Here is a 13,927-nt window from a genome sequence, read left to right as displayed (position 1 = left end):
TCTTTGGACCCAATCTTTTGTCTGTGGTGTATGTCGTTAAATGTCAAATTGGGCCTAAATGAGCCAGTTACACACAGGGGATACGGAAAGCTCTCCAAGCCCTTCAGTATTCCCAGTGTACTTGAGCAATGATGATGCAGCTGCAGTTCATATGCTGCACATCTGTCTAGTTAACTGGAACTGGGAAGAGACTTACTGTACATCTGCCTTTTAATTCTTTAAGTCTGGGAACATTTCTGACATTCTTTCGTACTCGTTACATGCTTGCTTCCTTATTCCAGTGATTATACATTCATTTGTATAGAAAGGCACAAAGTTTCCCTTGACAAGGTGCAAGCATTTGGGAAGAGTACTCTCTTCCTGTTCTCTTGCTTATACTTATAACACCCCTACCCCTACCCCTTAGCTGACTGTTTTGCTCTTTTGTTGGCCCGTTGGCTGTCTGAGCGTGAGGAGAGGAAGCTGCACAGCAGTGTGGGAACGCGAAGTACAGAATGTTTCGTGGGCCCTAGGGTTCTTTTCCCCTCATCCCTTGCAGGCTTTTTTCCACAACTCAGCCAAAGACCTTGCCATTTCTGAAAGGGGGACCAGCTGGACCAAATTATACCAATCTCAGTTGAGAGGGTTTAAGGGAGAGCAAGTTGTCTGATTTAGAACCTATTGTTGTTCTCTGGAAGGTATGATCTCACCGTGGGAACCTTGTGCTTAAAAAGGACTCAGAGTTGCAGTGTGCATGTTGGTACTTGGCTACAATTACAGTCCTGTTGTTGTCAACACATTGTTTCCTATTTTGAGTATCAGTAGTAACACTAGTTTACAACTAAAGTATAAGGTATACACTATGAAATGTAAACTTCTTTTTACATCTTTGATAGTAAAAGAAGACAACGGCAATAAAATAAGTCCAAACTTTTAGATACTTCTGTAATTGTGTTGCTGAAGATTTGTGTTAGACAATTGTGTTGAATTGGAAGATCAGACCACCCAGGGTGGACAAGGTGCTGGTACTGCCTCATCTCCTGGTGATAAAGCCAAACATGTCCTGAAAAAACTCCTGCTGGTTTTGTATTGTACCGCTTAGCTGTCAAACAGGGTACTTGCTCCTATTGTCAATTTAGTGTTGTTTGCCAGTTTCACTGTGTAGCCTCATGGGGTTCTGTCACAATCTTTAATAATGGCTGTTTAAAAAAAAGGCATTTTACGCTAGTTTGGGTTAAATTGGCGAGTTTGCCTAATGAACTGAGCTTTGCATTCCTCTTTGGTGTTGTAAACACCTCAGAGAAATCCTCAGCTAAGTTTGCTTAAGTCTTTTGTAAGTAAATATTCTGAGAAAAATGGTGCAGATTCTTGATAACTTAAACATTTTGTCTGGATTGCAATGAATTGTGTAAAATGGCAAGCAGCCAGTACTCAGGCTAATCTGCTGCATCTGGGCTGACTGCAGATGAAGATGTGACTGACAGTAGATTAAGGCGTGCGTGGTGGAGGAGACGTTTTTGATGTCTCATCGTTTCATTTTTTTTTTTTAACCTTTCTAACCTCTTACATTATCTAAAAAATTCTGACGTGAATGCAAAAAATCTCTAAACATATTAATAAGTCAGTGAGTCCCGAAGTGAAGTTCTTTTCACCCCAGTGGTGCTGCTTTGGCTCATTTTAGAGGACAAATGGAAACTTGGGTGTCCCTCAGATGACCCTTTAGTACTTTGTTCCCACCTATTTGCACACATGGTGGAGCTCCAGGAAATGCACAAGTCACTTAATGCTCACTTAAAGCTTAGTGGGTGCATTTTCTCTTTCTAACAACCAGTTACTCAACCTTTTTCGTTAGCAATCCCCTTCTATGTTTTAGATATATTAATCTATGGGGAATAATTTTTGTTTCAACTGTGTACAATATCTTAGCTGAGATATTCGTGGTATATGTGGACGTTGGAAACCAGCATTTTTATTGATATGTTTGGTAGTATGTGAATTTTGGAAACTTATCAAAGAGTAAGGGGTAAATCTGTACATGCTTATCATGGTGCAGGTGTTGTTGAGCTGATGCCAGCCTTGCACGCTGCTTCAGAGTAGCCGTCAAGTTGCCAAAACAAACTCTTGCAATAACTGTGGGTTGACAGGTTCAAGCTGAGATTCAGTCCACTTGCATACATCCCTGTATGTGTTTAAACTGAAAGCAGCAACAAGTTGGAAAGAGCAAAAAAAAACATGATCCCAAAAACGTTTGATTTGATATGCTGTTTTACTTGTTAGTTTGAGCACAGTTCTGTCTTTCAGTAGTCAAAGGATGGCTCACATTAGTGAAAACAGATGGTCTGGTGTGCTATATAATTTACCTGCGTGTCTCCAATTCAGATGAGCTCTTGTTGTTTAAAAACATATCCAGTGTCGGCTTTTTAACTTTATTTTCCCAACATGCAGCTCTTCAAAGGCTTCAAAGCAGAACAACGAAGTCTTGAAGTGTGAAACTGAGCCCTTTGCTCTTCTCTAGGCTGTCAGTGGCCAAATACAGCTGTTTCCACACATAAATAAAGGATTGACACAGACGGGTATCTGCTCAAAATAGGAAGGCATCTCTGTGCTGCCATGTTTTGTAATCTTTTTAAATTGGTTTCTCCAATAACAAACTTTGCCATAACTGGCATGCTATTTGAAAGAGCTTTGCCTGCTTCATATCATCAAAAAATACCCTCCCTTGGGCAACAATAATAACACCTGCTTTTACAGTGAGCTGTTTTTTTTTTCCAAAGCACTGTTAATCATGAGAGCCTAATGATCTAGTTGTGGAAAAACCTTGTTTTTGGATTTCAAGGGCAGACGGTGTACGCTTTCAACATGCAGGAGAACCTAATGTTCAGGCCTTGTATTTCCCCCCTTTCAAACTTTAAAGTAGACAGGCTTAATGGAGAACTTACGTTTAAACAGTTTTACTTTAAAACAGTGTTATCCTTTTTAAAGTGATGTGCTGCAGTGCGCAGCGTTTTCCCTCATTAGCTCTGTTTCTTTTAGGATAGATCCAGTCATGCTTGAAAACCCAGTGGGGCGCTGTTTTGGGGTAACGTACAAAACTTCGGGCAATAAATCTGTCGCTGAATAACTTCCTTTATTATGATAAAGACTTTGCAAACAAACTCTGCCTCATGGAATAGGAAACAAACAGTCCTCTGACAGATTGTTTTCCCAAGAGAGAGGATGTACTTGTTTGGCAGCGTAAATTCTAGGGTTAAACTGATTTCACATGACCTTGAACTTAACTTCCTCTTTATTTGAGCTTAGCATAGTCAGTGCATTCACTATGCCTTTTTAGATTTCCACTGAAAGGAAGAGATTGTTCACTCTGCTTTAATAGAATGCAAATGAAGGTATGAGTGGTAGCTCAGTACTCAAGTGAGAATATTTAAAAAAGCTGGTAGTGCATTGTGTTCAGTTTTCTCGTTCATGTGGTTTTCTTGGCTTGTTTAATTCTAGTTTTGTGAGAAAATGGGAACTGTGGGCCAGTGCCGTTACCCACTATGTTTTTGATGCGCATATGTGCTGATGCAGAATACATAAACTAGGAAGAAAGTGATTCATGGTAATTAGCATTAAGAAGAAATAACTGTAGAGTTAAAATGACAAATCATTCACATTTTCCTGTGTACGATAAACATCTATCCAATGGCAATAGAAAAGCAAGTATTCACCGATACTATGATTTCGATATCATTTTGCATCGCTATGAAACAGACAGTCAGAAGCCCCTTAATAACTACTTAAACACTTTAGCACTGGGCCACAAAGCTAATTAAATAGCAAAAGGTTAAGTGTAACATGGGTTGGAGTAGAAATCTAGGTAAGGAAGGGTGGAAGTGTGAACAGCAGCTGAAATGTTACCAGGACATTGATAACTTGATGACTGGTAAAGTTTTTTTCAGATTTTGCAAGTGAAAATGTGACAAATATATTTTTTGCTTAATTCAGAAATGATGGCCATACATGCTGGATATGTCCCATTTAGTTTAATGGGACTTTAATGTTCAAGTTTGATTGATGCAAAGCCTGAAAACAAGTAGTGTAAGCATACTGTTAATTTATGGATATCTGAAAGTGAAAACACTAAGGGTCTCAAAGGATTCTTACACCTGCTTCATAAATGAGAATGGTGCTAACTCAGCACTATGAAATGGTCCTCTTTGCAAAATTAATTAATCTAAATTAAGCTTTAACACCGATCGAAAGTGTAAAATCTATAGCGGTATATAACCTTTTTTGATCTATCTGACAGGCCAAATATGCAGGGAGAGGTCGGATACATCTGGTGGATGTGTCTATAAGCATATGTGTATACATTAGGCTGTGTTTCATGTTTAGTTCATAGGTGTGCTTTTGTTATTTTTAAAGGTGTATCAGTTCAGAGACCTGGATCAGAATGAGTTTCTTAGTTAACCTTGACCAGTGGCTAAAATTCTGAGTGAAATTTTATAGTTACCATTAGGGGCTTCTCCATTTTTAGTCTTGTATGAATTGTTTTACACTCCAGTTACCACATCCTATTGTACTGTTTTGAAGGTGGTTTTGAAGCTCTAGTAGTGTTTGCTCTTGAAACAGCTTTTTACAGTTCATATCTTTCTCATTGTTGATCTTTGCTACAGGTCACTGGGGCTTCCGGTGCCTTGGAAAAGTCAAGCCATGGCTGTAACCGGATTCCCTGCAGTCACTTCCTTTTGTCTTCCCTGACCAAACATGATCTCCTTCCATATAACAGCAAGCCGAATTCTGCACTTTGTTGAGACATTCCTTCATGCTTTGTGCTGCAATACCAGTGAGCACCAGGCTTGTCGAGTGTGTGCCTTAACATGGATCCCTTGCATTGTAATTGCCTAAAATTGCTATTTGCTCTGCAGTATGCCAGGTGGCAACCACAGAACTTTGTAGCCTGTTTCTAGCTCGGTTATTTTTAAGTTAAAGGTGTTCTATGCAGTCCTGTTGGTCTAGTTGCAGCAAAGATTTGTCATCTTCGTTTTTGAGCTGCTCTTATCATACACCCCTTGTCCAAGAGCAGACTAATAATGACTTTCCGCTGGAGAAGGAAATGACATAATTCCCAGCTGTCACTACGTGATCATAAGCAATAACAAGGAGGTAGGAGAGTGAACGTTTGTTATTGTAGCAAAGGCCGTTTAGACGTTCCTATAACAACAAGCAGAGGTAGACAGACGTTCAAATTTGGACTGACCGCTTGGGCCACTAAGCAACTTATTGTCTTCCGGTCTTGGATACTGAAACCTGCTTGACAAACCATCCTGTTTCTTTAAAAATACTCCAGCCTCCCAGCCATTGTAGGTGGGCTATGAAGAAACGCTCAAACTTTTAGGAAGGTGCTATCATTAGCTTAAGCTAATGTCACTTAAGCTATTGAGGTGGTAACGTTACGTCAGAATTCGTCAGCTATAAAATAAAAAAATAAGTGACCCTTATTAGTCCCACAACGGGGAAATTTCACCTCCGCATTTAACCCATCCGTGAAGTGAAACACCACATACACACTAGGGGGCAGTGAGCACACTTGCCCGGAGCGGTGGGCAGCCCAATCCGCAGCTCCCAGGGAGCAGTTGGGGGTTAGGTGTCTAGCTCAAGGACACCTCAGTCATGTGCTCTGGGGATCGAACCGGCGACCTTCCGGTCACTAGGCTGGATCCCTAACCTCCAGCCCACAACTGCCCACCATGACACTAATCTTGCTTGGGAGGGTGGAAAGTTGTTTTGTTATTAATGGTGGATATTTGTGAATGAGTGAAAATTTGATTGGTCTGGTGGCGAGTGTCCACTCAGGCCATAGGCTCTGCATTGTTAGACCTAGTCTCATTTCTTATTTTTACCCCTACCCTTTGTTTTCGAGTGACACTTTGCCCCTTGGAACTGAGTCACGAGCATAGTACTAGCGATTTTTATGCTTGTTATGAAGAAAAGGACCATAATGCATTGAAACGACATCAAACTAAGATAATACAGTAGTTATTGTAATTTGCTAACAGAGAAAATTCTCACATTTGTGGGTTTCTTTGGTTGATTGCGCAACCATCTTGCTGTTTTTTTTTCTCATAACCCTTCATTAGGAGTGTGCCTCTGTGAAAACCCTTCATTTGGAGGGCCCTGTAGACCTAACACCCTACCCCTCTATCTCCACAAAAATCGGGACACCCTCCCCCTAGACGTGAAGACGCAAAATTGAGAGGTAGGGGCAAGGGTTCAAATGGGATTGGGCCTTAGTGTCCAAAATGTGAAGTGTCAATTTTTTTTAATTGTTCTAGCTGCTGTTTAGCTTTTATCAAAATTTCAATGGAAGTGATCCAAGCTATTTTTACATTGACTTTGGTTATGAGTTAATAATGATACAAGGTTTTGTTCCAAGTGCTTGTTATAGAAAATTTGGTGAGCAGTTAATATACACAAGCAAAAATTACACAAAACACATAGCGTGTGAAATCACTGAGGTTTGTCCTAAGTTTTTTGTTTGTTTGTTTGTTTGTTTTTGTTTTTTGTTATATAGTGGAGACCTGTAGCCTTTTGTTTTTATCAAGCTCAGTTGCATTGGAGAGATGTTTCTGCAGAACTTTGAAAGTCTTCCTACTTAGATATGCTGCTGTCTTGAACCCATGTTTTGTCTGTTCCAGTATTTGTGTGGAGCACTCTGGAACTGAAGTTTACATTCTTAATGAGATTTCAGGCTGAATAATGCACCAGCACATGTGGATAATCTGGTTCTTTGCATCAGCGTTCAGATCAGTACTGTAAGTCTTTCTGTAGATGTCTGATCTAAATTATGAGTTTGAATTGAAATGATCATTGTGCCAAGTTAAATCACCACTCAGGTATGTGTCCATTTTTGTCAGTTAGAATTTGTTCTTCAACTGTGAGGCCCTCTCAGATAAGGGCAACTTCACCAAAGAGCTTATTAAAAGAAAAAAATAGCCATTTTAGGAATGCCTTCAGTTCCTACACACTCTTTAAGCCTTTTGAGTCGTCAGTCAGCCCTTCAAAGAAGCCTCCGGTGTATGAGTGTGTGTCTGTATGTGAGAGAAGACGTCAGGATCCTATCTTTAGATCTGAGGCATGGGCCACAGCTCCCCCTCTGTCTCCTGCCCACCCTCTCCAAGCTCTACAACATCACAAAACCCCTTTGTCTTTTTTCTTTACACTGGGGGAGGGGTTATTCAGTCACTGGATTAGTCTTTTTGTTTGGTCATTTCTACTCATCTGTCTGTACACCCGCCCCCTCTTTTTTTTTTCCTCGTTTTTCCTCTCCTCTTTCATTTTACCCTTGTCCATCTTTCCTGTTTTATCTTTCTCTCTCTCTCACCCTCTCACTCTCTTTTTCTCTCCAAGTTGTAATTAGAATTTATGCTCTCGCTTTTTTTCTCTGTCACCACAAGAAGGCCACTGCTCAGACTTACTCCAGACCTCTTACAGGTTTGCCTGCTTAAACACTGCCTGTGTTTGCAGTCTATTCATCAGTATTTACTTTGAAGTTGAAACTTAACATTCTTGCTGTTGGGAGCTAATTGAAAGGCCAGTGGCGGGGGAGGGAGGTGTGTGAGGGGGGATGTTTGCCACTTTTCTGAATCCAAGTGCTTCTCCTTCACTGTCAAATGCTGACACCAGGGTGCTGTTCCCATCTTGCAGCCCTTTCCCTCAAGGGTTTGGGAGGGGAGTGCAGTATACAGTCTGGTAATTGTTATTGTAATAGTGGCCTTAGCAACAAATGAGCCCTTTGCATTTCAAAGTTTTCATGCTGTCTAACAAATGTAAATTATGTTAGTCAAAATAATGCTGACCAGTCTTTAACCTTGTCACGTTGCCTGTTAATTTACATTCTTGAGTATTAATTTGTTATGCTAGGGTTGGTTTCTCTCTTTTGTATTTGGAAACTCTGCGTTTTTTTTAATGCCCAAAATTGTAGGCTAAACTATATAATTCATATTTCAATATATTTCATCTGCAAAGGCTTTTCGGTAGAACAGTTATTTTTAAATTGTGGAAAATGTTAAAAATAAATCAATTAAAGCTAGTTTAGTTCATGAGCATAACATAAAAAAATATGTAAATGTAGCTTCAAGCATTACATATAGTGTGTGGTTTGACTTTTTGTTTGAAGTCTAATCTTTATTCAAGTGCAAGTCGCTGAAAAGACTTGGTGATACAAAAGGTGGAAGGGTTTGTGTTTTCATGGATGTTCAATGCACATTTAAAAATGAAAACATGAACATATTAATGTAAGGTACATTTTGAGGCACTCTTCATTTTTGTTGTATTAAAAAATGTCAAATCGAGATGCCATATTTTTGTATGAGATCAAATTTATGGGTTTTGTGAATCTTTATACCCCTTATCACTGGTATACACTATTGACTGGTATACATCTGCTTGTTGGTTTTGAACAGCAAAAACCTTTAAATTATAGTTTGTTTTTATATATATATATATATATATATATATATATATATATATATATATATATATATATATATATATATAAAAAACATAAAACTGCCGTCTATATATGGGTTGTGCCCATATGTATATGAATTGGTTCCACTTAGGTATGACACTGACCAAAATGTGACCCAGCAGATTTCATAACACATCTGCAGATAGATAACCTTCATGCTGGAACTCGCTTGTCTATAGCGTATGTTGCCCCCAGGTCACGTTGGACTAGCACCTATAAGCTCATTTTCCATGTATTAATGAGTTCCAATTAACTCCTGACCTCTTTTAGCTCTAAATCATTGTCTTCTTACCACTGCTGAGATTACTCCACCCTCTATTTAGCAGGCTTTTTGTGCAATGCACTAAAGAGAAATGTGTTCAAGGCAGTTAACACTTACTGTGAATACTGAAGATCCGTCATGAAGTCCAGTGGGATTTTATAGTATGAGAAAGAAGTGTAATGTTTTTGTGTGATCTATTTCACCTCAAAGTTCCCCCCCTTCTTTGTGAAAATGAATGCAAACTACCTGCAGTCCTCTCTCCTCAAGTCATAATTACATGGATGGATTTAAGAAGGATTTATGAGCTTTCCACAGCATGCCATCCTGGCCTCACACAGTATTGAGAGTCCCTTCAGTACCGGAAATTTGGTTGGATTACAAGCCTGTGTAATAGTAGGGGAGTCCTGCCAGCTCGCTCCTCTTCCTCTGTTCTTGCTTCGCTCCTGGGAAACATGTAATACCCAGCAGTCCATTACATCGTCACCCACAATAAAATTGGATTTAAGAACTTCCAAGTTGTCATCTTTGAAGCTTTTATTGGATTGTGCTTTTTTTTTTTGGGCAGTATTTACTTCACTTGGTGTCTTGACTAGGGATGCACTCGTGCTGATGTCTGACTGGTACATATCTATTGAGGTCCATTCATTTGGAACATTTGGTGGAATGTTTTTAGATTATATTTAGCTTACAGAGTTATATAAAAATGTAGATTACAGATTTAAATAATGAATGAAAAACAGATTCATTATGGTAGCCTAGTGCTGGCTAAACATTCAGTTCTTCTGGAGTATGATAAAGACCATCAAATATTATGGTCAAATCTTAACATCTGTCCAATTTTCAGACCAAAATTGGAGATTGAACAGAGCATACCGTTTGCTTTGAGGGGATCAACTGATAAGAGCCCAGTTATGCTCCTTTTGCTGAGTAAGATGACCCTCTTGCCAGATGTAATTTGCTGAGGCTTCTTCATGGTCTTAAGCTGCTTTATATCATGTTTGTGTGTGCACCTTCATTAATGTTGCTTTATGTCTTCTCATGTTTTTGAAAGATTGGTTATTTCAGAGACATTTTGGCTCTTTGTATTAATTTTAAGAAGTAACAGCTGGGTGTTCCTGTGAGCTAGAACAGCTGGGGTATTTTTGGTGATGGAAAAATGTGATGACAAGATGACAATATCCTTAACGTACTATGTGGGGTTAACATGTTGATAGAGGTGCTGTGTTTTCTGGAGGAGTAACGTCTGGGCTGTATCCTGTTGCTTTCTGCCACTGGCTATCCAGAAAGTCTACACCACTCTGACACCAGTAAAAATGATAAGCAGGTATTTTTATAGACTTTTGCCTTGAGCTGGGCAGCATAGTTGATCAGTTGTAATCAGAGTCAAACTCTACAATATGGTTCTGCAGAAAGCTGCAGTATTAAAATAAGAGCTGTAATAAATCAGTGTTTCGCTGTGTGTAGTGTTTCAGCATAATGACTGCTCAGTTGTGTGATTGTTCATGTCTGTTCGTGGAGATGAATGAGTTTTGTTGGAAAATGTGGGGCATAAGGATGCAACTTTTTTAGATTTTTGTATTTTTGATTCTGAGATCAATTTGATTTCATCAGTTTGATTTGATTTTCAACATGGTATCTGTTAATGATTCACCAAAGCTCTAACCGAATTCTGCAAATGTTTTGCCCAGAAAAACAAGGGATTAAAAATGAGTAAAATGTCCTAGAAACAAAGCTAAATACATTGTATAAGAAGTGCAGCTAAGCTATAATACCAAAACCTGAAATAACTCAGACATCCATAGAGATTATATTTGATTCTGAGCATCAACTATGCCTAAGTTGCTGTTTTAATATAAAAAGATCATTTCTATTGAATCATCTGAACATAATTATTTTTTCAATGCTATATTGAAATCTTTGCATGCTTGTTAGGTGCCTTTGTGAGTTTAGATCTGTACTTTAATGCCCTGGTTATATCTTTGATAGGGAATGTCTGTAGTACAACTGTGGGCAAGACTGTGATGTTTGAAAGAATTTTGTCACACATAGCTTTAGATGAGGTAATTGTTGCTCTTCTCATATACATTACTGTAGAACAGTCGAGCATTGAGACAGAGAATGCAAGTTACTGTATTATCATCCGTCTGCCCTTTAGCCATTTCGTGTGAGGAATTAGTGCTCCACTAGCGGTACTTTTCCCTTTGCTCTTTCAGGCTTGTTTTAGCTATTGCAGCTGTCCAATAGCTGGCTTCTTTCGGTTTTCAAAGCTGTTTTTAGCTCCAGCAGATGAGGCCACGGCAATTAACTTCCACTCCTTTTTGTCCAAAGGATTTGGGAGGCCAATTTGTGCCCAGTGTGTTTCCCAGGACTGCACAGCATACTCTACTTGAGTTCATGCTAATTAACACGCCTAGCAGACTCTTCACTAAGCCTTCACTAAGCTTTGCGAACTGGAAACTTGTCATCATGTCAGCCACATAAACAGGAAAGTAACTGAAATCAATCTACATGTGGTTCAGGCGTACTCAGTGGTAATTTTTGGACATTTGGTGCTTTTCCTCAGTTTCAGCAATAAACAATAAACAAGTAATTTAATAAGACACTTTTGTTCCACTACAGTCTGCAGTTCTGTTGCCTTTTGCTATTGCACAGTGAACATTTTTTGCAGTTTAAATTAGGTCGCTTTGCGGCAAGATAGCAAATGTAATTCTGAGTGAAGAATCTCTGGAGCTTTGTGGAGTTTTGTGCAGGTGGATTCAATTCCTCCAAACAGCACTGAATCTATAAAATATAAAAGCCTTCCTTGTAGAAGGTAGAATCAATTTTTTTTTTCATTCTTTCTCTTCTAACACATGCAGGTACAGACTAAACAAAAGCAAGTCAAGAAGATCTCATCTTCAAACCCCACAACAGCTTAGGCTGCAGTGAAGGAGGTCCCCCCACCCCCCCCCCCCAACCCAAAAAAGAGAGATTTTTTTCTAGTCTCTTATCGTTTTTGGAAAGGACCCTTTGAAAAGAAGTTATGAAGTTATCCTCTGTTAGATGAGGCCATCAGCTGTATCTTTTTAGGCTTTTCACATGGCCATTATCAGAACTGTTAGCTGTCAGATCATCCTGTACTGTTCTGTGTAGGCTTACAAGACTAGCCTACCAGCAGCAGGTAGCCTGGGCTCCTCCTCTCTGGTGCTTGGAGATTGAGCAGAGCATACCTTTTGCTTTGAGGAGATCAGCTGATAAGAACCCAATTATGCTCCTTTTGCTGAGTAAGATGACTGTGGTTTTGCACCCTCTTGCCAGCTGTAATTTGCTGAGGCCTCTTCATGGTCTTGAGCTGCTTTATATCATGTTTGTGCGTGCACCTTCATTAATGTTGCTTTATGTCTTAATACATATGTCTGGTCTTTTTTAAGCATTTGTTGATTTATTTATTTTATTTATTTATTTATTTGTTTATTGTCTCTCTTCAATGAATTCTGAAGGTCAAGTCAAGGTGGTTGTTGCCAGTGAATTTTTGTGAGTGAAATTACACTAATTTTACTGGAATTCGCCATGACACACAATTTTTTGTCACAGACTTCCAGGGTGAAAAAATTTTGGTGAACTTTGGCATGTGAATTTAGTCTATGGCCAATAATGCCTTCGTTGACTTGTGAACGTGTGGCATTTCATATTGGAGCAGTGAATTGGAGAATTCGCAAATTTGACCATTTTTAAGTACAAGCCTTTTAACATTCTTCACAAGGTATAAATAAACACATGAACATGATATGCAGTCAGTTTGGAGACTATTATTATCTACATTTGCGAGTTTACTGTCTGTGGTAGATTAGCTTCATAAAAATCCTAGACACTCGGCTAGGCTTGATTTTTTTTTATTTTTTTTTTAAATGAATTTATTTTATTCTATTGTTTTAATACTGGATTGGTAGCTATGCTCCACAAAGCAGTCTAAAGTAGATAGTTGTCTGTTTATAAAATAGAAACAGTTGTCTGTTTAGTCAAGGGTACTCAACTAAGCCCATACTTTGTATACAAATGGTTTAACTGGGGAGGTAAAAATTAAGCACTTTCAAATTAAGACATCTTTTTTTCAAAAGTCAGTTTTTTTTTTTTTTGTTTTTTTTTTTTTTGCTTAATAGAAAATGAAAATCCAAGATGATCGAGGGAAGTTCTGGACAGGTTGTAGGGGATTAGCCAACGAACACACCACTTATTCCCGGTTTACACTTAATGAGTTAGATTTGTGACTTAGTTCAGACACAGACTGCAAGTGACTGCAGCTTAAAAGACAAAAAAAATGTACAGATACTTCCTGATGTCACTCCTCCTCCTGTGTTGACCCTGACCCAATGAAACCACTGTCCCAGGCATGGCTCAGCTGCGGGTTGTGGGAATGGTTCTTTTTGCCTGGACCGAAGCTGGGCCAGAAAATGACTTCCAACAACAGAGTGGAAGTAGTTCGCTGTGTGGGGCGAGTGTTTGAGGGGGGGCTTGTGTCCTTGTCTCAGTGGTGTTTATCTCAGCTGTTGATTTGTGTTGCACAGGAAATTATAAAGTGCCTTGGGGAGTGGAGAATCCTTCAAATGGATAGACACGTGCTGAATGTGGAAGTATGCGAGTGCATGTCTGTCTCTGAACGCTGGAGAAAGATACACTACACCGACATGCAGATGCATGCAGTGTAATTTTAGCCTGTTTTGAGTGAAGAATGACCTCCTTTTGGTGGAGTGGGGGAAAAGAAAAGATAGAAAGCATCTGATTTCAAACCAGGGCTGCAGAGGAGGCCATAAACAAAAATTATGGGAAATTAATCCAACATGTGGATTGATTTGCGTACAAAGCCTCGGTACAGTGCTCAGCTCCCGTTGTTTTGTCATTTCCTTGTTGCTATTCCCAACAGTGATCCATTCATTTTAACACCAGTTCTGTTTGCGACGAATAACCTAAATAAGGTCCTCTGTCATCTAACATTTTCCTTAAACGATTAGTTTATTAAGATTCAAGATTCAAAAGTTTTGTCATATGCACAGCAGAACAGAGTTACACTGTACAATAAAATTCTTACTTTGTTGTTCCTCCATTCACCAAATATAATCTTAAGAGAATAAAAAAGAAAATATAAGAATAACTCTAAAAACAGTAGTAAAAAGAAAAAGTAAAAATGTACAGTATGT

The 13,927-nt window shown here is 39.0% G+C and overlaps 1 protein-coding gene across 1 annotated transcript in view; it reads left to right on the top strand.

The window, feature by feature from the left end:
- The window catches only part of lamc1 (laminin, gamma 1), a 68,569-nt gene that overhangs the window by 3,562 nt on the left and 51,080 nt on the right, over positions 1–13,927 (top strand). The window lies entirely within an intron of this gene.

Source organism: Pygocentrus nattereri, chromosome 2, assembly GCF_015220715.1.
Source record: "Pygocentrus nattereri isolate fPygNat1 chromosome 2, fPygNat1.pri, whole genome shotgun sequence".
In the NCBI taxonomy this organism is placed as follows: domain Eukaryota; kingdom Metazoa; phylum Chordata; class Actinopteri; order Characiformes; family Serrasalmidae; genus Pygocentrus; species Pygocentrus nattereri.
This window is presented reverse-complemented; position numbering and strand designations above follow the sequence as displayed.